Source organism: Poromitra crassiceps (genome assembly GCF_964638095.1).
Source record: "Poromitra crassiceps genome assembly, chromosome: 3".
NCBI classification, from domain to species: domain Eukaryota; kingdom Metazoa; phylum Chordata; class Actinopteri; order Beryciformes; family Melamphaidae; genus Poromitra; species Poromitra crassiceps.
In genome coordinates, this window is record NC_139625.1 from 7,691,518 (window position 1) to 7,715,758 (window position 24,241).

General features: G+C 45.6%; 3 pseudogenes across 3 annotated transcripts; 1 reads left to right on the top strand and 2 right to left on the bottom strand.

The window, feature by feature from the left end:
• Positions 1-1,207: 1,207 nt before the first annotated feature.
• LOC310774274 (adenylate kinase 7 pseudogene) lies at positions 1,208-3,322 on the bottom strand (annotated as a pseudogene). Its single transcript has one exon. The product of its transcript is annotated as an adenylate kinase 7 pseudogene (transcript).
• An 11,453-nt stretch (positions 3,323-14,775) lies between these two features.
• Positions 14,776-19,041, top strand: LOC310774275 (leucine-rich repeat-containing protein 9 pseudogene; annotated as a pseudogene). Its single transcript has one exon. The product of its transcript is annotated as a leucine-rich repeat-containing protein 9 pseudogene (transcript).
• Positions 19,042-22,492: 3,451 nt separating this feature from the next.
• Positions 22,493-23,092, bottom strand: LOC310773452 (charged multivesicular body protein 1b pseudogene; annotated as a pseudogene). Its single transcript has one exon. The product of its transcript is annotated as a charged multivesicular body protein 1b pseudogene (transcript).
• Positions 23,093-24,241: the final 1,149 nt, after the last annotated feature.

Below are 24,241 nucleotides of genomic sequence, written 5' to 3' on the forward strand. Positions count from 1 at the left end.
AGGTTAGGTTTAGGCGCGGGGGGTGGGAGAGGTTAGGTTTAGCCCTTGTTCACACAGTACGCCGAATAGCAGAGCTGAAGGCAGACACAAGCTGAACTGACGCCTCACCGTTCACACAAGAAGCCTTCTCTTTTCCTCTCAGCGCCTCCTCGGCGCGCCTTGAACGCGCCCACAACTCCCATTGACTTCATGCCTGGCAGCTTCAAGCTTCACTCGTCAGGCTTGGAAAATAGGAATCCTGAATGATTGCTTGAGCAAGGCGTGAGCGTGGCTTCAGCGAGACACGCGAGCAGGTGGTGGTGTGAACGGCCTCGTCTGTTAACAAGGATGCCTAAATTAAACTTGTGGGTTCAGCGTAGGTTGAGCTTTGGTTGAGCGTTGCTTCGGCATATAGTGTGAATGGGGGCTATAGGGAGGTTATGTTTAGCCGTGGGGGCTGGGAGAGGTTAGCTCCAGCCGGTCCACCGACACGCTGCACGCCGCCTTGCTCAGCTGGTTCTGCTTGTGGGCTGTCGGCAAGAAGATGGCAAAGTCAAAACACAGAGGAGAGGGACGAGGACTTAGCAGTGAGTAGGGCCTGGGTGACTGAAAGGAGAGTTACCTCAATAAGATTGCTGAGCTCTACTGATTATTTCCCATTGATTTTATTCATGACAGACTAATGATACATTGCTATTGACGCTGCTTTTTCAGCTTCCAAATGCATGTTCTCCTACTATTCTTTGCTGATTTCATGCTGCCCCCTCTCCACTGCTCTGTGAGGAGGATTGATCAGGTTAAAGTGATTAATTTATTAAGCTATTAAACTATTAAAATAATAAAGTCAAAATGTATGTTCAATCTTATTCTGGACATTCACTTATTAATATTTTTGAAGTTATCACTTATTACAATTGCTTATGGGGTTTACGCTAATAGGACAGGCAAGGCCATACAACAGCCGAGCTGCGGTCAAGCTGTGAATGTGAGCTGCAGGGCCAGCTCGGCGTGCCGTTAGCGGCACGGGCCGCTGGCGAGCCTAGGAATCGAGCGCGCGTAGCGCACGAGATGCCTAGTAGAATAAATGCCCCACCCCACACAAAATACATACTTATTATGCACCACGGAGACCCTCCTATAGAGACCCCTGCCCCCTAGTGGCCACGCCATAGAAAACATTACTATACTGGAAATGAATAACACTGATGATAGTCTCATCAGTTTGGTATCAAGGTTGTTGGTTGCTCTGCAGAAGATGTTCAGCCAGAAAGTCAACCGGATCGTCTGGTTTGGCCTTGCAGCAGTCCAGCATGGCCTCAGTGAGGGAGGGCATCACGTATTTCATCAGGTAGTTCCTCAGGGGTAGCGAGTGAGCTTCTAGCAGCTCGTACTCCTGCCTCTTCACCTCACGCACATTCCTGTTCCACTCCTCATACTGAGCAGCCAGTTCTGTCAGTGCAACCATATCCCTGCGCTTCTTCTCTGCAGCCTCCTTGGCCAGTGTGTGCAGTCTCTCCTCCTCTCGCCTCCTGTCCACCTCCGCCTGCTCCTCTGGACTGAGGCCGTAGTTCTTGGGCTCACCCACCACCTCAGTAATCTTCTTCATGACTTCTTCATAGTCAGGGTCATCCTTATTGACCTCTATGTGTTCAGGGTGGATCTCCATCTGGTCAAAGTAGTCCAGAAGAGTTTCCTCTGAGCTGCTGGCTTGTCTGTATCTTGCCAGCCGAGGGCCGAATTCTTCAGTTTTCTCTGCCCCACTCTGTGGAATGGCTTGTGCTCTTTCCTTGAGAAAGTCATCGGAGGCGTCAAGGGCAAACGCATACTCTGGAGTGATCTCCTTGTTGTACATGGGTGCTTTGGACTTCTCTTCTCCTGTCTCTTCTTCTTTGGGCACCTCGTCTTCTATGTTTTCATTCCATGTTGAGAAGATGTGGTTGGCTTGCTCATAAGTCTTGGGGAAGGCTTCAAGAACGAATCCTTGGTTCCTGCATTGGTTTGAATTCAGCTTTTCGCGCAAAATGTCGAAAACTAGCTCGTCAGCCAGTCGACCTTTATTATTTCGCATGCTGTTTTGAATAGTTAGCAGTTGGTCCTTTGCAGCAGCCACTACCACCTCTTGATTGACATAGTCGTGCTCCGCTCCATTCACTATCTCCTCCAGGTGTGCAATCCTTTCTTGAATGACTTCTTTCACCTTGATGTGGTGCAGTTTGTAATGTACGCAGAGCTTCTCCGCAACAGTGGTTCTACCCACAGCTGGAGGTCCAGTTAGGTAGATTCTAATTGGAAGCAGCTGCCTGGTCTCTTTGTATTCCTCCATGATGCGATGCATGTTTTCAATCATGCCGGCTTCCGACGTCCATCGAAATTTGAAATTCTCTTTCAAAAGGACAGCGTCTAGCTGGAGGTTGATGCTTAGGTACTCCAGTTCCTCTGGCTTCAAAACCTTCGTAAGGACGGCTTCTTGCTTTGGCACATGACTGACGTTTCCTGGCCCAAGTGCATAGCTTATCATCTTTACAACATCCTCTAAAGTGTGCTTGGAATCGTCCACGGCGAGGATGTAGTGTGACCTTGGCTTGAGGTCAATCATTTTATGGATCACTCCTGCAAGGTCGTATACATGAATCATGGGAATGTGATTTGTGCCCCGTCCAAATACAGGAATTGGCAATTGATTTAACCAAGACACCTTGAAAAAGTGGTGGAAGAGGTTCTCTCCCTTTCCGTACTGAAGGCCACTGAAGACAACATAACCAGTAAGCTTTGCCTTTTTAGTTTTACCCAGTTTGAGCACGTGTTTCTCCAGAGCGTGGTGTTTTCTAAAGTCGGGATGAGGCTTTTTCCTTTTGTAGTCTTCCTCTGTCAGCGGAGTATCTACATCATCCGGATCCTGTGGCTTGGTCCTGTCCCAGGTCATCACAGTGGAGATCAGGATGAACATTTTCAAAGAACTGAAGTTCTCCATCTCAGTGTGAAGAGCTGTGATCGCCCATGTCGCCTCTTCAATATCATTTTCCGTTGCATTTTCAGAGATGTTATACACCACTACATCACACTCCAGCAGGCGTTCAAGCAGCTGATCTCGAGTTGGTGATGTGTACTGTCCGAATAAAAAGCTAGCTTTTTCCTCTATGGAAGAAGACACAGTTCCCACAATCTGGAAAGTCCCAGTCTGTTCATCTGGAGTTGCTAACGTGTCCTCGTCTGATTCATCATCGTCTTCGGACTTGCCAGCGTTACATGTTGACAAAAACTTAGCAATGAATTTAGAGGAATAAATGTCAACGTTGTTTACAAAAATACGCCTCGGCCAAACTTGTTCCTTCTCTTCCTCCATTTTTTCACAGTTGCTATAGACATTTTACCCCTTCAAGCTACTTATAGCCTTGGCAGGGAAGGTTTTATGACCTCACTGATGATGTAATAGACATTGTGACATAATCAGTTTTCTCATAAATCCTTGCCTGCTGAGACTATATGTATTCATGACATTACCGATAATGTCACAATTTATATACATTATTATGTTACAATGTCAACATTGATATCATAAGTGATAACATAAATCACTATGTTGCTACTGTAGATCAGTGATGATGTCACTGCATGATCTTGTGGAATCTCAGTGATCGTCATTATTACTGATTACCTAATTGCTCGAGTGACATCATTGATAATGTAACGACATCAGTGATTCATGACATCACTGATGTCACTGATGGACACAGAAGTCACGCTTGAACACAGTGAGATCACGTGCCAATTCTAGTATAGAATTGCAATCAGTGATGTCCTAAATCACTGATGTCACAATGTCCAGTGAATTGAATGAAGTGAACTGATCATGTCACTTATGCATAGACATTGTGACATCATCAGTGTCACACTCATTATCAAAAAGAATTATATGAGGTATTGACGAGGTAAGCTGTTTTTAAATCATATTTCAATTGTCGCATTTAAAAGTGAACATTTTTGTTAAGATTATGCCAATGTTTCCATTAGGGTTTAATCCCGGGAAATGGGATTCCCGGGGAACTGAACCATTTCCCGTTTCCCGGGAAATACAATAACGGGAAACGGGAAAAATGTATGTAAAAAAGAAAATGCACAGTGGTCCAGCCTATTGAGGCTAATAAAATTCCCGTGACCATTCACCATGAGCCCCGTTCACACATCTTCTCAGGACCTCTCCCAAACAGCCCCCGGGCTGCCCCGTGTGCCTGCATGCATTTTAACTGTTCTCCACAGACCTTCTAAGTGAGTATGATACCAGTTCCTGCTGTTAGCCTACATCCATACCTATGGTATACAGTTTACTAATCACTTAGAGAAATGCAAAAGTAAAATATCTTTGAACTATAACATTGAACTTGGTGGGGTGGGGTGGGGGCGGGTGTCCAAACTTATGCCTAAATATATGAACCCCACACACACAATGGCTTTTCATTGTTGCTTTTAATGGGAACTTATCACAGTAGGCTACAATGTAACATGATGACTATGCTATATATTTGGCTGCAGCTCTGACCATGAACACTTCCGCAGCCTCGCACCCCGATGTCTGCCGCTAGTTTTGCGTTGAAATACTTTAAAAGCAACAAAACAACAAAGATGCCACATATGAGCTCTGTGAGCGAGTGATAAAAGGTACAGTCTGCTAGGGTCAACAAGCGGGTTGCTGCGCATTTGGAGAAAACTCATTTACTTTATTAGGCTGCTATCCAACATTGTTTGCCTATTCACCTTATTCTTGTCATTTTGTCGTCATTTTGTAATCGTCTTTCCGGTTTTAGACACGGAAGTAGATTACGCCTATACCGTAGTCATTTTTAGACTTGCCAAAAAGCTGTTTTCAAGCAAAAAAAAAAAAAATGTTTTAATATTTTTCGGGTGAGAACGTAACATATATGTGACCAGTTTATCAGAATAACGCCTATTTGGAAATATTTAACGAGCAGCGAGGACTGGGAGCGCTGGCTGTGCTGACCGGTCGGACTAGCTATCTGTCAAACCCTAGGGCCTACTGTAGGCTACTGGCAGTGAGAAAACACTGTCAACGTGCTTTTGTAACTAACGTTAAATGCCGACCGGGTACAGCCATCGGCTCCTCGCAGCAGTAACGCTATGAACATGTAAATTAAGTTGGCCGCAGTGTAGCTTAATTCTGAATGTTGCCAAACGGCATTCATTATTATAGTGAGGTTTTGTTTTGAAATTGGCCGCCAACTAGCGCTGAACCGGAAGAACAAATACAATTGCATGTAACGCGGAAGAGAGAAAAAGTGGGCGTGGTGAATAAGGTGAATAGAAGGCTGCTAAACGCTATGGAATCCGTCTCAGCTTAATTGAACTAGTGCAGGGGTTCCCAAACTTTTCCATCCATTGCTGATTGGCTCATACTAGTCTGGGCACGCTTTACACCGCTTTTGGCATTGGGGGCGTAAACCAAGGAAACAGGAAACAAGTGCGACAAAAAAAATCTTCTTTGTTGCCGTTAGCTTGACGCGGCGAGGTTACGTTAGCTATAGAGCCTGATAAAAAAAGCTTCTGTATTGGCTTAAGATATGTGATATTGTGAATCTGCAATGTTTCTACAAGAACTTGTTCAAAAACTTAATTCGGTACGTCCATCTTTTGTTTTGTTGTTTGATTTTCTTATTCTGTTTCCGCTGTTTGTTTCCGGTCTAAGCCGGAAACAGGCCGAGTGACCAAATCCCTTGCAAAACGGAGACCAGGCTCTTTCTCCCCGAGAAGAGCCTGGTGACGCGAGGTTAGGCTCGTACGCTTTGCCGTTGTTGCAGAAGCCCTCCCAGGGGGCTTGAGGCCAGAAGGTCTGGTAGAATGCAATGAAATGTGAGTTCACGTAACCGTCTAGTTTACCAGGCTAGAGTGACATACATCATTAGGTAATTATGGCAATTACCCAATTAAAAAATCCGGCTCCGTCAGGTCACCTCTTTACCTCTTTACGCTCTTTACACTCCCTTGTCTTCCACATGAACACCTATGGGATGGGCTTTACACTGACATCTGACTAACTCTACAATGGCCTGTGGTGCAGGTTGGGCTGCCATGTTGGTAGACTCACCTTTTCAGGCTCCATCTGGGCCCTTCTTGATCTAACTTCTTCCTCTCTCTTTCTATTAAAAAAAATTAAAAAATCCTAAACTAAACTCGTACCACTGTTCCTTCAGGATTTGTAGTTGTCATAGACTGTGCTCCATAGTTGATTGCTCTATTGCTGACAAAAAGTGTGTTATTGTAAGTCGCTTTGGAAAAAAGCGTCTGCCAAATGACGTAATGTAATGTAATCTCACCATGCTCATTCGGATAATAGCCATGTGTTTGAGTGGGTCGAACTGACGGTGGGTGCCGCATCACCGTGGCTTGGCACCACCCTACTCTGTACTGTACATGCGCACACGTTCAATATGCTCTTCAAGGACACCAACTGGAGGAGGTGACTTGCTGCTTCCTGCCAGATGTTCGCAAAACAGATGCCACCCTAGGTCAGGAATACTTTTATATCGATGCCCTTTGGGCAGTATAGTAAGCATACAAAGTTGGCCAATGCATCCTTCACCTCCTGTGTTAGGTCACCTTCCTCTTTCAGTTTCATCAGTGCTCAGATGATGTATACCTGACAACCTTCATGGTACTGTTGAAACCACTGGGTTTTGTCTAGTCCAGAGAATATTACATTTGCTGCTCCAGCGAATGCGTGGAATACTGATAATGCTGCTGCCGTGTCTCGTCCCAGCGCGCCCCAGATTACTGGCTCAATCTCCAAAGTACTTGGTACCGTACATTTCACGTATAGAGTTGGTACCATACGTGTTGCAGTGTGTTTGCAGAGCTCGTCATAGATCTTGTAGAGTTGGTCAGATCTCAGTGTAAATAAAGCCCATTGCACAACTCAGAGGTGGCCTTGGCTCAATTGCCCAGAACTTTGTTTGTGTGCAAGTGACTGTGAAAAGGACGTGGACTGTAATGCCAAAAATGACACTCGGGACAGTGATGAAGATCTAAGTGTAACAGGGCCATGTTTCATCCTCACTTACCTGGCCACTTTCTCCCTCCTCCCTGCTTGTGTAGCTCTCACTGCCCATATAAGGGTAGATGCCAGCCAATCACACAGCTGATTCATTGATTGCGCCTCACCACACATACAGTATATATGCCTCTGCTAGACTGGCACAGTCAGATCTCAGCTGACAGCGTGACACTTGCCAGTCCTCCAGGTCCAAGCTGCAGTTTGTCAGTATTGCATTTATTCGCCTCATCCCCACTACGGCTGTCGTTTGGTAGGAAGGAGCTTGCAGTGGAGTTTTTGACTGAGTATCCTGTGTGTGCATGGCTGTGGGTAGCACTGGGTGTTAAAGGCATAGAGGCCTGTGACTTCAGTGTGGACGCGCTGATCACCCAAATCAGATTTGAGAGTGTCTTTTGCAGGGGGCGGGGACTTGAAGAGCAGAGAGCAGACATGCAAACACTGCCAGAAACATTGTATGTTGGCTCATTGTATCTGGAACACATGAATGAATGAATGAATGAAAAAAATGTATTGGTCACCACCACCACCACCAAGCATACACTTAGGTCATAACCAAAGGTTTGGGGCAGAAGCAAACGCTTATGTGAAGCCCCCCCTTTTCTTACAATTAAAATAAGATCATCACACACAGATCCGACTTGAACACTTGCCCAAATCAGATTTGTGGCAGTGCGGACACACTCCCAAATCTGATTTTGGGAAACCAATCAAGATAATGATGATGAATGACTTTAGCAGCAAATCGGATTTGTGAACATGGCCATAGAGTCAGCCTCGCAGCTGCACCATCGGTAGGATGATCGCTGCTACAGCCTGATTCTTCTATCAGCTTGATTCTTCACCAGACAAATTGGCTAGTAACTTTACAATGTTTACCCGCCAAAGTTAATTTATACCCACATTTGGTGGGTTGGCGGGTTTGAAAATCCAAAATGGCCATGCAAGTGTCTGTGCAAATGCAAACATTGATTTCCGGACTCTCCATGCTCTGACAATTCCGAAAATGTATAGGTGAAAAGTTCAAGTGAGATCCGTTTCAGCTCCGCAGAGCTGAAACACGTAGGTCTCTGTTTTTAACTTTGTTAGCCATGCCACAATAAAGGCTTTTTAATTATTTTTCCTGAAACAGTTGCCTTGGATTTTTTCAAGTTCTCCTGCTCTCCACTCCTTTTTGACATCCGCAAGGATCCCACTTGAACTTTTTATTTATTTTTTATATATATTTTATTTTCAGTTTTTTTAATCCCACTTGAACTTTGGACTCATGCTTCTCTGCACCCACACCAAAGAGCACCTGTTTCAGTGATTTTACCAAGGACCCACGGTCCCACGCAGCGCTTCCTCATCCCTTCTCTACGAAAATGTAGTTTTGCAAATCTTTTAAAAATAAAATTAAAAAAGAATTAAATTTGGTAGTCTAACAGTGAACCACATGTTAAAGTCGAGACACCAAATAAGAGGATGCCCCTTTTTCAGATGTATTTTCCATGGAAACAAGCACAAAATCGCAATAGCTGCGCCCAGATATGTGAACTTGTGTGACATCATCCACTCCATTTTGATGTCATCCACTCCTCCAGCTGATGGGCATGCTGGCCGCAGCAAGAAAAAGTCTTATTGGTTCAACAATGAAATTGTAATGGTATCTTCTTGCATTGTGACATAATCAGTGATTTCATAAAGCTAATAGTGAGATCAGTGACATGTAACGTTTTCTCTACATACCCATTGTGACATCATGGGTGATGTCATAAATCTCCCACTGCTGGTGGTATGAATAGGACAAGTAGATGGGGAGATTCGTAGGAACCAGAGCCCGTCAACAACCCAACAGCTGGCCTTGAAGAGAATCTCTGAACCAATAATGGCGGCAACATCCAAAAAACAGGAAGTAGGTTCATTTGACCATGAGCCTGTGGACACTGATGATGATGACTTTCAGTATGAGGAAGTGGCTATAGAAGACGAATGGAGTTTGACAGAGGGAGAAGAAGACCTGGAGGCAACGGTGAGAGCCATCCAGGAACGGGCAGAGGCCAGCGCACCTGCTGCCGCCAGACTGGACCCAAAGCCCGCTGCCTCAGACCAGCCTGAAGCGGTGGATGACTTCTTGCGCAACTTTCTCCACAAAATGGACATGGCAAACACACTGGATTGTTTCCAAACAGAGTGGCACGAGATGGTGCAGAAAGGGTTAATAAATAGAGAGCAGGTCGGCTTGGTTCCAGCTGTATACATCCAGAACCAGCGTCTGGACAGCGAGTTGAGAAATGCACAGCGGGAGAGGAGGGAGTGCCAGCAGGCAGTCTCGGCCGCAGGGGAGACCCTGCTGAAGGTCCAGAAAGCCAGGGACTTCCACCGCCTGCAGCATAAGCGAGTGGTGCTGGACAAGAACAGGCTCATCGAGGACATAAGGAAGCTGAAGGTGCAGTGTGCCAGCTATGAACCAGCAGTCAAGCAAATGAATCAGAAATACCAGACTGTATTGAAGCAACTTATGCTGGTGAGTTTGGAGCAGGACAAGGTGCCCGCCAAACATGCACCTGCTCAACCAGCCAGGTGACAGAGAGAGAGACACTGCTGCTGTTTCAACGGAAATGTTCAGGTGCGAATTTGCAATGGCTGCGTGACCAGATACGCTACATTTTTGTGGACATCCACTCCATTGTGATGTCATCCACTGCATTGTGAAAGCCCTCCGCACCCCCTTTAGCCAATTGACATGAACACGAACACACCTTCACACACACACACACACACACACACACACGCACACACACACACACACACACACTTGACCTCCATGCCAAATTTCAGCATCCTATGGCGAAAACTGCTAAATCGTGGTGAACGTTTTGTGAACCAACCAACCCACCGACCAACCGAGTGACTTCTAGAGTAGACTCAGCCCTCAGTCTTAATCCGTTTCACTCCTGTAAGACTGAGAATATTACTATTTAAATCTTTGCATAACGTTAGGTGGCGCTGTTGGAAGCCTTGCATCGGAGAACCAATCATGAGTGTTGTGGGCGGGCCTGCTTTCTGGGGGCAGTTCTCATGCAGAACCGGTGTCTCGCAAAACATCATCGCATTTGCGGAGAAACATATTAATCACTTAGAAACAAACATAACCTGTTAATAGGACGTGTTTCATCCGGCCCCGGCGGCTAGAGGTCTTTCCCCCAGCGATAAACCCGACTCCCGAGGCCTGCTGATGACTTCACAGTAGCAAGCGGACCACTTCCGGGTAGGAAAAATTATTGTAAAATAAACCACAGCTATAAATTTTGTTTGGAGCATATCAGCTTCATGCTCTGTGTTAGGACTATGATAAATGGCATTGACGCTACCAAATAAAATTCTAATAATAAATGTAGGCGTGTCTGCTGCCGGCCGTTCTCGCCGGGCTCGGAGACACAGTTTCTGACAGTGAAATTCCCAGACGTTTGGTGGCGCAGCTCACCAAACGTCTGGGAGCCGAGACTACTTCTAGAGCTGCTGGCCACAGCCTAAAGACCAGCTGAAATGAGATGTCAGGATGTGTAATGACGTATCTGACTGGAAGATGGTAGGGAGGCGGGACATAGCGTGTGGATGATTTCATTTGACCATCTTCTGCCCTTTTGTATGTTACATACTTATTGGCCAAATATTAACATTTATGGACTAGACAAATCTGTCCATGTATGCACTAGGCAGCCATGTTACCTGCTCAGAATTTTCTCCACGCAATGGAGATTGATTGACAGCTGTCATGTCGTGATATGATTGGCCGAAATGGGGTAGAACTTTGATAGTACTAACTGACGTCAGCAAACTGTAGATGACTGTTATGAATGAACTCTTGCTAAATTAACTTTTCTTGTGAATTTTTCTGAAAAACTTTTTTTTTTTTTTTTTTTTGATACATTGTTAAATAGGTACGCTGTATAACCAGGGATGTGATCTAAAATAGAAATTAATTTCAGCTCGACATAAAGAAACCCCCACGGGGGGCGTGCCACAGCGATATTTTAAATATTTTGTGCCTTCACACTCACAGAGCCATTGTGACGTCACATGTCTGTTCCCTGAAATTATTGTGAAGAGAGCTGACCGCTTAAAGGCTTTTTTCACTTTTCACCATCCATTGGGCCACAGAAAACATCTACAGACATAATAGACACAAATATAACTATACTATTCAAGAAATGCCACATAGTCACTGTGGTAACTACAGAGGCATTTTGTCTTTTGAGTGTAGTTGGGAAATTACTTGTGACTGAAACTGACTGAGAAGTTTTATCCACAATTTCAGTCTGGGTACATTAGTGGTCGAACTTAATGGAATTTTCTCACATAGACAAGTAATGGAAAAATCAAGAGAGCAGCGCAGGAACTTATATCTTTTGTGGATTTTACAAAAGCTTTTGACACCGTCAACCATCATGAAGAGAACTTCATCATCTTGAGCAAGCTAGGTTGTTCAGCGAAATGCATTAAGATTATAAAGAAACTGAACACAAATGTGCACACGAGACTTATTGTCGATGGTGAACTCACACAGGCTTTTGACTATAACAGTGGTGTCAAACAAGGTTGTAACACTATTATGGTATCTACGCAGCTCTACTACTCTATCATAATGTGCATTGGACTGAAACCGACTTTCTCATTGATGGCATCAAATTAACAAATGTCAATCGTTTCAAGTAACTTGGGCAGTTGAGTAACTTCTGCTCCATGAAGGAGGAAGTGACAGCTCACATCCAAGCGACATTGTGTGCTTTTGGGAGACTACGTCACTCCGTACAATTCAACAATGCCACCTCAGGGCTATCATAAAGATGATCAGTACATTAGTAACGAGCGCAAATTCGTAATAGCTGCAACCAGGTTGCGAATTTCCGATTTTTGTGGACCAACCAGCCAAGCATGGAAAATGTAGAACTCAAGCTAGTCAGAAGCTGTTACGCTGGTTATACTGTATACCTCCAAAATGGATAGATAGCGAGTGGCACACTAAGTGCAAGAGTTGGCATAAGGCATGGCATATTGTCTCCAGCCTCCAGTTTGTTTCCTCCTAGGAATGAGTGGCTGTCTTCCGCATGCGCGTGGCAGGACCAAATGGTGGTCCGGGTCACCCAAGTGCATGCTCAGTTTGTCATCAACTGAGCATGCATGGAGACGATGTGCCATGGGCACAACACACTTTTCTTGGAGTGTAACCAAACTCATACCAACTCATGCGCTGTGCACAGCTGGGTCCCTTCTGCGGTCTTCCGCATGTGTGACAGGACCAAACGGTGACCCGGTCCAGGTCTTCCGTACTCTTGTGATCTCGAAGTGGCTCAGGCTGGTCCATGTTGTTGTCATCAGGTTCAGGCTTGATTGGCTAGGCTGTGAGCAAGGGTCATCCAATAACCACATAGACATTATCAGTGGTGTCACAATGTCTCTGTGAGTGTGAAATAAGTAAAATATCGCTGTAGCCCCCCTCCATGGGCGCATTTCTTTTGCTTTTAAGCGGTGCAGCTGCTTCTATAAGTGACTTTGTGTGTCTGCCCTTCCGTCCGTTATGGCACAGACCGTCTGTCCTGTGGGCGCCAGCCCCACATTCGTCGATTGGTTGCCAGAGCGATGACGTCATTGTTGTGTGGTGTCCAGTGGTGACTGGTGATGTCATATTAGTAAACAAACACAATCCATCAACTGAGCATGCAAACGCATCCGACTCATGATCTCATACCCACTGATGATGTCATGCCCCACAATCATTGAGTGATGTGACTGATGATGCCACATCCCATAATCGAGTGGGCCAGTGGTGACTGACAGCCGAGTGGGAAACAGCGGAGATGAGGATGAGCACTTGGAGTGAGGGGACAATGGAGAGGGAGATGGACCAGAGAATCTGAGCAGCACGAGCAGTATTGCGTTCGCTTTATCGCACTGTTGTGACAAAAAGAGAGCTGAGCCAGAAGGCAAAGCTCTCGATCTACTGGTCAATCTTTGTTCTGACCCTGACCTATGGTCATGAAGGATGGGTCATGAACGAAAGAACAAGATCGTGGATACAAGCAGCCGAAATGGGTTTTCTTAGGAGGGTGGCTGGCATCTATCTCCCTTAGGGACAAGGTGAGAAGCTCAGTCATCCTCAACTCATTCTCCGCCAGAGGTTCAGAGGTAAAGGTTTTTGATAATTTTCATTAATTTTCCAAGACCCACAGAATATTTTCTTCTATGTCTACGTAAAGACTGAATATCCCAAAAGAAACAAGAGTTTCCCGGGTTGCGCGTTCGTCTTGTGCGGGGGGGGGGGGGGGGGGGGGGGGGGGCGGACGACTGTTGGTCTGTGTACGGAGGTCAGAAGCAATCTACCAGCTGTAATTTAGACAGTGTCAACGTCAAGAGTTTAGGAACTAATTCCTGAGGACAATTGCCTTGTGGACATGTCAGCACCTGCAGCCTGGTGAAAAGAAAATCCTTCACATTTGAGTGACAGGCTGCCCCCGCCACTGATGACATCACTCACTGATGACATCATCGCTGATGACATCAATTGCTCGAGTGACATCACTGACAACATCATTCCCGATGATATCACAGATTACAACTAGGGCTGGGACTTTAACGCGTTAATTTCAATTAATTACAGAAAAAATAAACACATTTTACAGACACCACGGAATGTTTCTCAGTGGACGAATTCCAGGCATACCGATCATAACGTGCATTGAGTGATGTCAGACAACCAAGCCCCACATGTGGGAAGTGCGCTGTAGGCTAACGACAAACATGGAAGAAGCAGATAAGAACGCGCTGCTTGGCCCGGTGGACGGGCCAAGTACGCGATTGAAGTATGGATAAGAGGCACGGTTGTGTGCAAATTGTGCAACAAAGAATTTGCATATCACCGGAGCACTTCAAGCCTCCTATCACATCAATGCTAAATATGTTGCAGCTAGTGTGGAAGCCAGAGCTAACGTTAACTTAGCCGCTGATCATGCTAACGTAGTCTTAGTACGAGCAAGCAGAGTCGCCAACCCACAGGTTCAGAGCCGAGATGAGTAAGTCCACGTCTGATAAAGTAACCAACTCACTGGCTCACTGGATTGCCGTGGACTGTAGACCACTTTCGGTGGTAGATGTCAAATAATAAAAAATGCGATTAAAATGCGATTAATTAATTACAAAGCCTCTTCATTCGATTAATGTTTTTAATCGAGTCCCATCACTAATTACAACACAATTGCTCGAGTGGCATCACTGATGACATCACCAGGGACATCACCGCCGACATCGCAATTGCTCAAGTGACTCGTAGTGACCTGGCCAGCAGGCTGAGCCGTCTAATACTGTATGACATCATTGGTGATTTATGACATCATTGTGGTATATGACATTATCGGTGACTCGTGGCCTCATTACTGTCTGTGATTTATGACATCGGTGATACATGACATCTCTATAGTAGTTGCCTGGCCACCAGGCTGAACAGTCTTGGAATGTATGACATCATCACTGACCTGCATGGCCACCTTTCTTTCATGGGAACATAGAACAGTATCATCAGTCATTTATGACATCATCAGAGATCTATGACATTATCAGTGCAGCGTGGGGATAAGAAGGGATAAATGATGTCTATATATAAATAGTTAACTTTGTTTACCATGCAAGGACAGAACGTTATGATACAGAGTGAAAAGCAAAAGCTCTGTGGTGATGAGGAATTTGCCAAAGAACTGTGCATGGCCAGTGACGAGGAGGTCGTTAAAGAACTGTGCATGGCCAGTGACGAGGAGGTCGTTAAAGAACTGTGCATGGCCAGTGACGAGGAAGTCATCAAAGAAGTGTGCATGGCCAATGGATTATCTTATGAAAAAATTGCAGAAAATGGGAGCAGCATCAGCTCTCTGGAGGTCTTCTTCTCCGGTTATCCCCGCATGGTTGGGCTTTCCTTTTTCCCCAGGCTCTGTCAGCTCACTGTAGTAGGCCAGAACATAAGCCACATTCAAGGCCTTGACTGCTGCCCTCTGCTCCAGGAGCTCTGGGTGGTCGAATGCCAACTGACAGGAATATCTGGACTACAGAATTCCCTTCAACTACAGAAGCTCTACCTATATGATAATCAAATCAGTAAAATTGAGAATCTGGAGTTGAATATCAACCTACAAGTGCTGTGGCTTAACAACAACTTCATAACTCACATCGAGGGGTTGAATACTCTTCAAAAACTGAAAGAACTGAACCTTGCGGACAACAACATTGAGAAGATTGGTCATAGCCTTGATCTTAATGTCAACCTTCAAACCCTTAATCTGTCTGGGAACAAGATCAGCTCCTTTAAGGAGCTGACCTTCCTGGCCCATTTACCCCACCTGAGAGAGCTGGGCCTGAAGGACCCACAGTCAACCCCGAACCCAGTGTGTCTGCTGTGTAACTATGCCACACATCTCCTTTACCACATGCCGGGCCTGCAGCGACTTGACACCTATGACGTCTCAAGCAAGCAAGTGAAGGAAGCTGCTGAGTGCACAGTAATGAAGAAGATTATGTACTACAACATGTGTGTCCACAGTGCTCAGAGGAGCCTGGCAGAGAGACAGGCCAGTCTGCTGGAGCAGAAGAAGACTCTGTTGCAGCTACCTGCGGAGTGCATCAGGGCACTCAATTATGCCCTCAAAAATCTGGAGTGTGAGCTCTCAGAGGTGCAGCAGGCCAGTTGCAGGACGTCCACCCGCATGTGTGAGGATGGAGGAGGGCCCCCGCTGGTGAAAGGTTCAGCAGACAGCAGTGACACGTCTGACACCCTCCATGATCCCACCTTGGAGCACAAGATGCTCAGTAAGATGGCTGCACTGAGGAAGAGGCTGAGAGTGTGGAGCAGGAGACTAGAGGACATTGAGGCCTGGTATCGGCAGGAATTGGCCCAAGCCACAAACAGGAAGGAGTATATGGTCCATCTTCTGTTAATGGAGCTGGAGACTGTTGGAAATATTCGTTTTGAAGAGGGCTGCGCCACAGAAGCCTGGTTTATTCCCTGTTTTGACCTCCTGATGTCCCGTTTCTCTGCCACAGACTACAAGGTTCATGGCATCACTGGCATCAAGATCAATCGTATCATCCGCATCCATAACCGTGCCTTGAGGCTTCGCTTTGAGGACAAACTCCATACCCTGTTAGCCGGCGAAGGTGTGTTTTCACAGAATTACAAGCGCTGGCTGGAGTACCTGTTCTACATAGCTGACCCTGAAAGAACCAGTGAGAAGAACGAAACATTATATGTTCCCGAGGAAGGCTTCAAAACAGCAGAAAAGTATAAGGCCTTGGGCAGAGAGAGTGCTGTGCCCTTATCCAACAGCCTGAGTGTGACTGAGCAGCCCAGGATTGAGTACACGCTGCGTCGTGCCAGCAAAGGCAGCAAAAACAGAATCCCCTTCAAACACGGTCAGATCATTGTTTCCAAAGTGTTTCTGGGCCATAGACTCCCCGTCCAACAAGGAGAGCCGGTAGACAGCAGCAACTATCCCAAAGCCCAGTCTGTGTATCGCAATGTGAACACCACGTGCAGAACTTCGATGAGTAAAGAGAGACCCAACTCCTCCAAAACACACAGTGGTCCTGAGTGCAGTCCCAGACAGAGACAATGGTTTGTGTTTGACCATGAGCTGGTCTTGCCCGAGTACATCGTTGACTTTGAGTACATCGCCAAGGACCAAGTCACAGATAAAGCTCTCCCCAATTATATCAGCCTGGACAAGGAGGTCCTCAACATGGAGCCCATGCTGAAACCACGGCCCGCGATGCTGAGCCTGGATGATATAACTCTGCTTAATGTGGCCAGAGCCAACGTACTCAGTCAGATCACTGTGCTGAACCTCCACGGCAACAGCCTGCACAGGATGAAGGAGATCTCCTGCCTGACGGCTCTGCGGCATCTTAACATCAGCTTCAACGAGTTCACACGCCTGGATGACATCTCACACATGCCCAACCTCGAGTTTGTGGATGTCAGCTTTAACCACCTGGTGACCCTCGATGGGCTGAGGGGGCTGGGACGGCTGAAACAGCTGGACTTGCGTTGGAACAAGCTGACCAAGGCAAGGGAGGAGTCAGCTGTGCTGAGAAAACACACACCTGCCCTGCTGAAGCTGGACACCAGACACAACCCCTGGCACCGACCAGAGTCGGTCAGGATGGCAATACTGGGGCGTCTCATGACCCTCACACACTTGGATGATGTGCTGGTCGCTGAGGAGGAGGCTGGAGCTGCTGTTCAGATGGCTGCTGGGTCAAAAATCAACAAGGTGTCTCTTTTAGCTCACTCCCGGACCAACAGTGAACGACCCCGCAGCCTCAGCCTGCTCTCAGCAGCCCAGCTCCTGTGTCAACTCATCCCAGCACCCTGGAGTCTCAACAGAGAGCTGGAAACAGGCTGGACTGCAAAGATCACAGCCCTGAACCTGGACAGCCAGAGGATATCCAAATTGACCAAGCTGGACAAGCTGGTCAACCTGCGCTGGGCCTCCTTCAATGACAATGACATCTCTATAGTGGAGGGACTTGACAACTGCCTTTACCTGGAGGAGCTTTCCCTCAACAACAACTGCATCAGCACACTGGATGGACTGTCAAAACTGCATTGTCTAAATAGGCTGAGGGTAAATGGGAACCGGCTGTCCTGTCTGGATGCTTCAGTCCTGGATCAGCTGCCCAACCTGCACTTTCTGTCAGTGGAGAACAACAATATCAGATCCATGCATGGGATCCAGAGGGCTCGCTCTCTCCTTGAGCTCTACATCGGCGGCAACCACATTTCCACCACACGAGACATATACATATACATGAAGGGACTGTCAAACCTTATCATTCTGGATCTTTATGGGAATCCTTTAGTGGAGAAACTGGAAAACTATCGGCTGTACATGGTGTTCCAACTGCCCTCCCTAAAAGCACTGGATGGGATTGCGGTGGAAGTGACAGAGTGTGAGAATGCAAAGGATATGTTTGAGGGACGACTCACCCCTGACATGGTGGCAGAGAAGCTGGGCCAGTCAAACTACTCTGACATTATCAACCTCACCCTGCAGTCCTGCTCTATTAAGATGGTGGACCTGTCTCCAGCAGAGTGGTTCCACAACCTGCACAGCGTCAACTTTGAGCACAACAATCTCACCTCCTTCTCGGGCCTCATCTACCTGCCCAACATCAAGGCTCTGTGTCTGAATCATAACCACATAGAGTCCATCCTGCCCAGGCAGAAAGCCCAGGCCCATCTGACAAACAAACAGATGCTTTATCACAAAGTCAACTCCAGTGGCTACGGCCAACAGAGCTCATCCAAAGGCAACAGGGAAGATACAACCATGGACAGCCTGGAGCCACTGATGGGCAGTCTGGAGGTGCTGCATTTGAGTCACAATGGCATCTCCAATATGGCCAATCTGCAGCTCAGCAGGCTCACCAATCTTAAAACACTCTTCCTTCAAGGTAATGAGATCAGCCAGGTGGAGGGCCTGGAGGGCCTTTACCAACTCAGGGAGCTGTATCTAGACAAGAACCGGATCAAGGTCCTTTCAGAGAACTCCTTTATGTCCCAGAATGTCCTGCTAGAGCTGCACCTAGCGGAGAACCGCATCCGGGAGCTCAACCACCTGGAGCCCCTGACTGAGCTCCGCAAGCTGTTCCTCCGCACGAACAAGCTACAGGACATCGCAGAGCTTGAGAAACTAGAAGTGCTTTCCTCACTGACTGAACTATCTGTTGTTGACAATCGTGTGGCCCAGCGCTCCCTCCACAGGCCAACAGTATTGCTACATCTCCCCAGGTTGCAGGTGCTGGATGGACTGTTGGTCACGCTGGAGGAGAGGTCCAGGGCTGGATTTCTCTATACAGAGGCACCATCATACTCCCAGTGCCCTGGGGCTTCTGTGCCCGCCATGGATTTAAGCCTACCTGGACTAGGGCCTGACCGATATTGGTTTTTTGGGGCTGATACCGATATTAGGGAGTAAAAAGTAAATCTGATATCAATATATCGGCCGATATTTATATATATACACGATATTTATATATATATATTTATTTATATATATTGTATATATATTTATACATGATATTCATTTATATATATACATGTATGTAGTATGTACATAAAACATTTTTATCAGACAACATATGTCCCAATAGCGATATATCTGTGATAGGCCAATAATATCGGTCGAACAAAATATATTGGTACCCCACATTGCCCCCCACTTTATGTGCCTGGCCCACATTCGTTTTAAGTCGCGGGCATTGCAGCTGGTGTGATCTAGCATGGTCAAAAGTATCGGTAAGTATCAATACAAAAAATTTGAAACGGATATAATACTCATTTGCAATAGGTATCAATGGTATAGATAAGTATCAATAATAAACATTTCAAACGGATACAATACTCATTTGCAACAGTATGGATAACAGGAGTTCTTTCTCTTAATGAAACATCTGACTGATTTTTTCCTCCTCATCATTGGTGGGTATCTGTTGCTTCAACAAGCTCAAGGGGCCCTCCTATCTCACGGTGCAAGGCACAAGATGTTGTCATTGCTCATTTCTAGCACTCAAAATCTCCCTTTTTTTCTTTTAATTACCACTGGGTCGCTGAAACGCGTCCTTTGATGTCCTGACCCAGTGGTCTTTAAAAGAAAAAGGAGATTTTGAGTGCGAGAAACTGGCAATTACAACAGCGCCTATGGAGAAGTGAGCGTCTGTCCGTCCGTCCCCCCCCCCCGAGTACCGAAGTAGAAATTCTAGTATTGTGAGATCCCTAGTCCGATCACATCTCAAGATGGTCTCTAGTTCATTTTATTTTCATTCATTTGTTGTGTATTAGCCACATATCTGGATAATTCACATTTCTTTACTATGATGCCCTGTTTTCAGAACGGAATAGTTTTTTGGAGCACAGTCGGTTTGCTGTATCCGCCTGATCTGCAACTGTCGTTTCCACTTTTTTTTTAATCAGATGACCAGATGCTAAGGCCCCAGACTACTTTTCTTAATTAAAAAAAATAAGTCTAACAACTAAGGACATTGCTGAACCACAGCTTGAAGGTCTGACAGTAGGCACGTTTACATGGAGCATAATAATCAGATTGAAATGGGTTTAAAAGCCTAAACCGATTAAAAACGCTCTAACACCTCAATCGGCTTAAATAGGCCCAAACTGAAATTTCAATCGGTTGCAGAGTAGTTGGGTCATTGCGTGTGATCATGTGACTGCGGAGAGCGGAGGTTCGTTTCTCAGTGGATTTGTCATCTATGAAGGTGTAGAAAATATATAATTAGCTCCGGCGCCTATCGCAAAAAAATGCGAACGTTTCAATGGTCTCTCGCCTACAATGCTGCAAAGTACATGATTTCTTGAACTTTTTGAGTCGAGCGATTCACAATTGATGTCATTTTCATGATTTGACCTTTTTTTTTAACCACGTGTGGTCAATAGAAGGCTTTTTGCGGTGAGTCATGCAATCCTTCATTCAGTCAGTCAGGAACAGATAATGGATAGGATGTCATCAGTGATGATGTCATCAGTGATGATGTCATCATTTGATTCAGTGAAAAGCCTTCCTCAGTTGCTCTAAATTGCCCTTTGTTACACCATTGCTGAAGCAAAGTTCAGCTCACACAGATTAAAAGGAACTAGTTCACGTTCACAGTTCACAATTATGAATTTTGAACTAAGTTCACAGTCCCAAAAAATTAGCAGTTCAGTTTATGAGCACTTCATTTATTAGTTTGTTTGTTTTTCTCATCATTTAGTGCATGATCGTCGAGTCAGTGAATGGAATGTAAAAGAAGGTCTTCCACTTTAGGGCTTTCAAAATAAAACTCTCCCAGAAACCATACTTTGCATCATTGTAGGCCAGACCATTGAAAAAGTTAATTTCGAACATAGCGGATTTTGGATTTAGTAATTAGTAATTAGTAATAAGTAATTAGTAAAAGTTGCCCACATTTTCATGAAACACGCGGGAGCTGTTTTACAACCTTCATAGATGACAAATCCACGGAGAAACGAACCTTCACTCTCCACGGTCACGGAATCACACGCAATGACCGAACTAGAGGGGTAGTTTAAACCTTTTCATAAAGTGATCAAAAGCCAAATGGGTAACTCTTTATTTGACAGGTCCCTAACAACATGAACACCAATATAATTAATGTCTAATTACAAATATTGTAGTTACATGGTACCAGACCTGTAAAATGGAGCGCATCTATTCAACTGTAGTTCATATGTAGTTATATGGTACCGGACATGTAACTTGAAGTGAATATCCAACTGTAGTTCATATTACATGGTACCGGTCCGGACCAAATGGAAGTGAATCTGTTCAACTCTAGTTCGATGTATTTACATGGTATCGGACCTGACGTTGAAGCTATGGCTTGGGACAGAAATTCCTAAAACCCAGTGGTGGATTTGAACCACTGAACTTCTGATTGCAAAACATGCAGCTTTAATCACTCAGCAGGCTTTTTGAATGTCATAGTGGAGTTTGAGAGGTTTCCTAACTCATAAACAGAATCCACAAGAAATGTAGGCTATTAAATAATAATTAAGTGGACATGCGGAGGTGGCTAGACATGAATAGCCAAAATCGTGTAAAACAAATTGTCAGTTAAAATGCGTGAGCCCAGGTGATTGGGGTGGATGCCATCAGGGCGGAGAAAAAAAAGCAGGACGATAAAAAAAAAAAAAAATTGTCCATAAAAACTATGTTGTGGGTTGCACAGGTTGACTGGAGGGGACATCACCCGTGATAACGGAGGGGATGGAGGGGGACATAAGAGGGGGGTAGGAGCTCCCCGCGGTGCCAAAGTGTGGTATGGTATGACGAACGGTGGTGTGGGGTGGTCACTGAGGTTTAGCTGGTGGAGGGATCAGACTCAGAGGTGACTGGACTGTGGGACCCACGCGAAGGTGGGGTTGATGGAGAAGGGCATCTGGATTTCTCAGGGAGAAGGAAGTCAAGCAGGGCGAAGATGTCAAATCGGTTTCCCAGCTGGATGTCATGGCTGGGGAGGACACGAGAGGAACGTCTCCCTCTTCTACTGTGTTCACGGTCACCGACCCGGGACCAGGGCTTGTCGTAGGATGGAGTAGAGCTGGACTTTAGGTTTAGCCCCAAACAGGACCAAATGTCATCGTCGTCATCGTCGAGCGGTGGCCAGTGGTGACTGATGATGTCATACGCACTGATGATGTCATGCCCCACAATCACTGAGTGGGCAAAGGGTGACTGAAGATGTCGTAGACATTGTCACATTGTTTTTTTTTTATATTGTACCGTCTGTTATGCTTTTAACTCTGTAGCACTGATTCTTTGTGAATGAAAAGTGCAGTACAAATAAAATGCATTGTTATTATTAGTTATTTATTGTCATCATCCTTTTCTCCATGTAGTTTTTTCTCCTCTACACCTGGTCCCGCAGTCTGGCGAGCCTCTGGCAGAGCTCATCCTGTTCTGACGATGCTACAGATGAAGCCAGCGAGTCACTCTGGCTTTGTGGAAGCTCCATGTTGAGCTCCAACCCTGCTTCATCAGCCATCTCACGCATGAACATGTCCACTTCATTCTGCGGTGTGGTCAGAGTGGTGGTGGTGCCCATTGTGTCCTCCATCTGAGCTGTCTGCACATCCAGAGTTTCAAACTGGTGTTCAAACTTGTCCATTAAGGCAGAGATCTTCTCTAGGTTCATGTTCTTCAGTGTAGAATTCATTGACATGACCACTCCAGCCATAGATTTGGTTACCTGTTTCGTGGTGACAGCTGTCTGGACCCTGGCAGCCACAGCATCCACACGGGCGCTCATCTTCAAGAAGTTAATGGACTGATTCTTCTGACGGATGGCGTTCTCTGCATGAATCTTGGCTACATCCATATTACCCTTCTTGATAGCCTTCTTCACTTTAGCTTTCTCTGCGTTTTCCTCTTTGTCACATCTCTTGGAGTTGCGCTGTAGCTCCTTGGCAGCGAATTTGAGGTTGAACAAGTGCTTGTCCATATTCGACATGGCGAACGTATGTATATCTGGCAAGGTTATTAAGTGTGTTTACAGTCCGGGGAACTGACCAACCCTTCCCCCGATCCTAATTATAGCCTCTAGCCTGTAGGAAGGATTTATGACATCACTGATGATGTGACAATGTCTATGCCATCACCAGTATCTTTTGTTAATCACTGATAATCACTTATGCATATAGTGACATCACTGAACACATCACTGACTGATGACATCACAATTGCTTGAGTTACTGTACATCACTGATTTAACTCAAGCAGTGATGTAACTCAAGCAATTGTGATGTCATCACCGCTGGCATCACTCACTGATGACTAGGGATGCCACGGTGTGGACATTTTCGCACTGGTACATGTGACACGTGTTACCAGTGCCACTGTATAAATAAAGGTGAGAAAAGAAAAGAAAGTAGGGAAACACTGATATATCGGCCGTATATCGGTATCGGCCTTGTTGACTGCAATCGGCAAAAAAGATGCCGTTCACCGATTGCAGTGGCCGATATTTAGCCCCTCAGTTGGGTCACATAATGGATCTGTGAAATGAACACTGTTTAGAAGTGATGAAGTCATTCTAATATTGTGCTCTGTATTAAAGGAGAATTCCTGTTTTTTTTCTTATTTCCAGCTTAAAATATTATGTTTTACTCACCCAAATAACTTTGGTTTCATTCTGATCCCCCTAGAAGATATTCAGATCCGAGTAGAGTCCTGGAACTGGCCAAAATGGGCGTGAATGGGGCATACGACGTTCACACTGTAAATAAGATTTTTTCTGTCACGTCGCGGTTCATCATGGTTGTTATATGAGAACATGAATTAGCTATGTATAAAATATACAACATACAAAACAGGAATTCTTTAAGTATTGATTACCTGTAATGCAGTAAAGTGTGATTGGAACATAATTTACAGCAGTGGGCCTCAAACTGTTTTGGCGTCGGTACCCCCTTTCCCTGATTTCTGGATCCAACTACTGCCTTTACCCGACTATAACATTTAGCTTAGAAAACTGCAAAAGAAAACCATAGCATTATGATGCAATGAATGAATGATAACCCACCTTTGGAAGAATATAACATTACAAAATAAGAAATGGAGTGAATCTGATTCTGGAATGAATCTGAACAGACTAAACGGG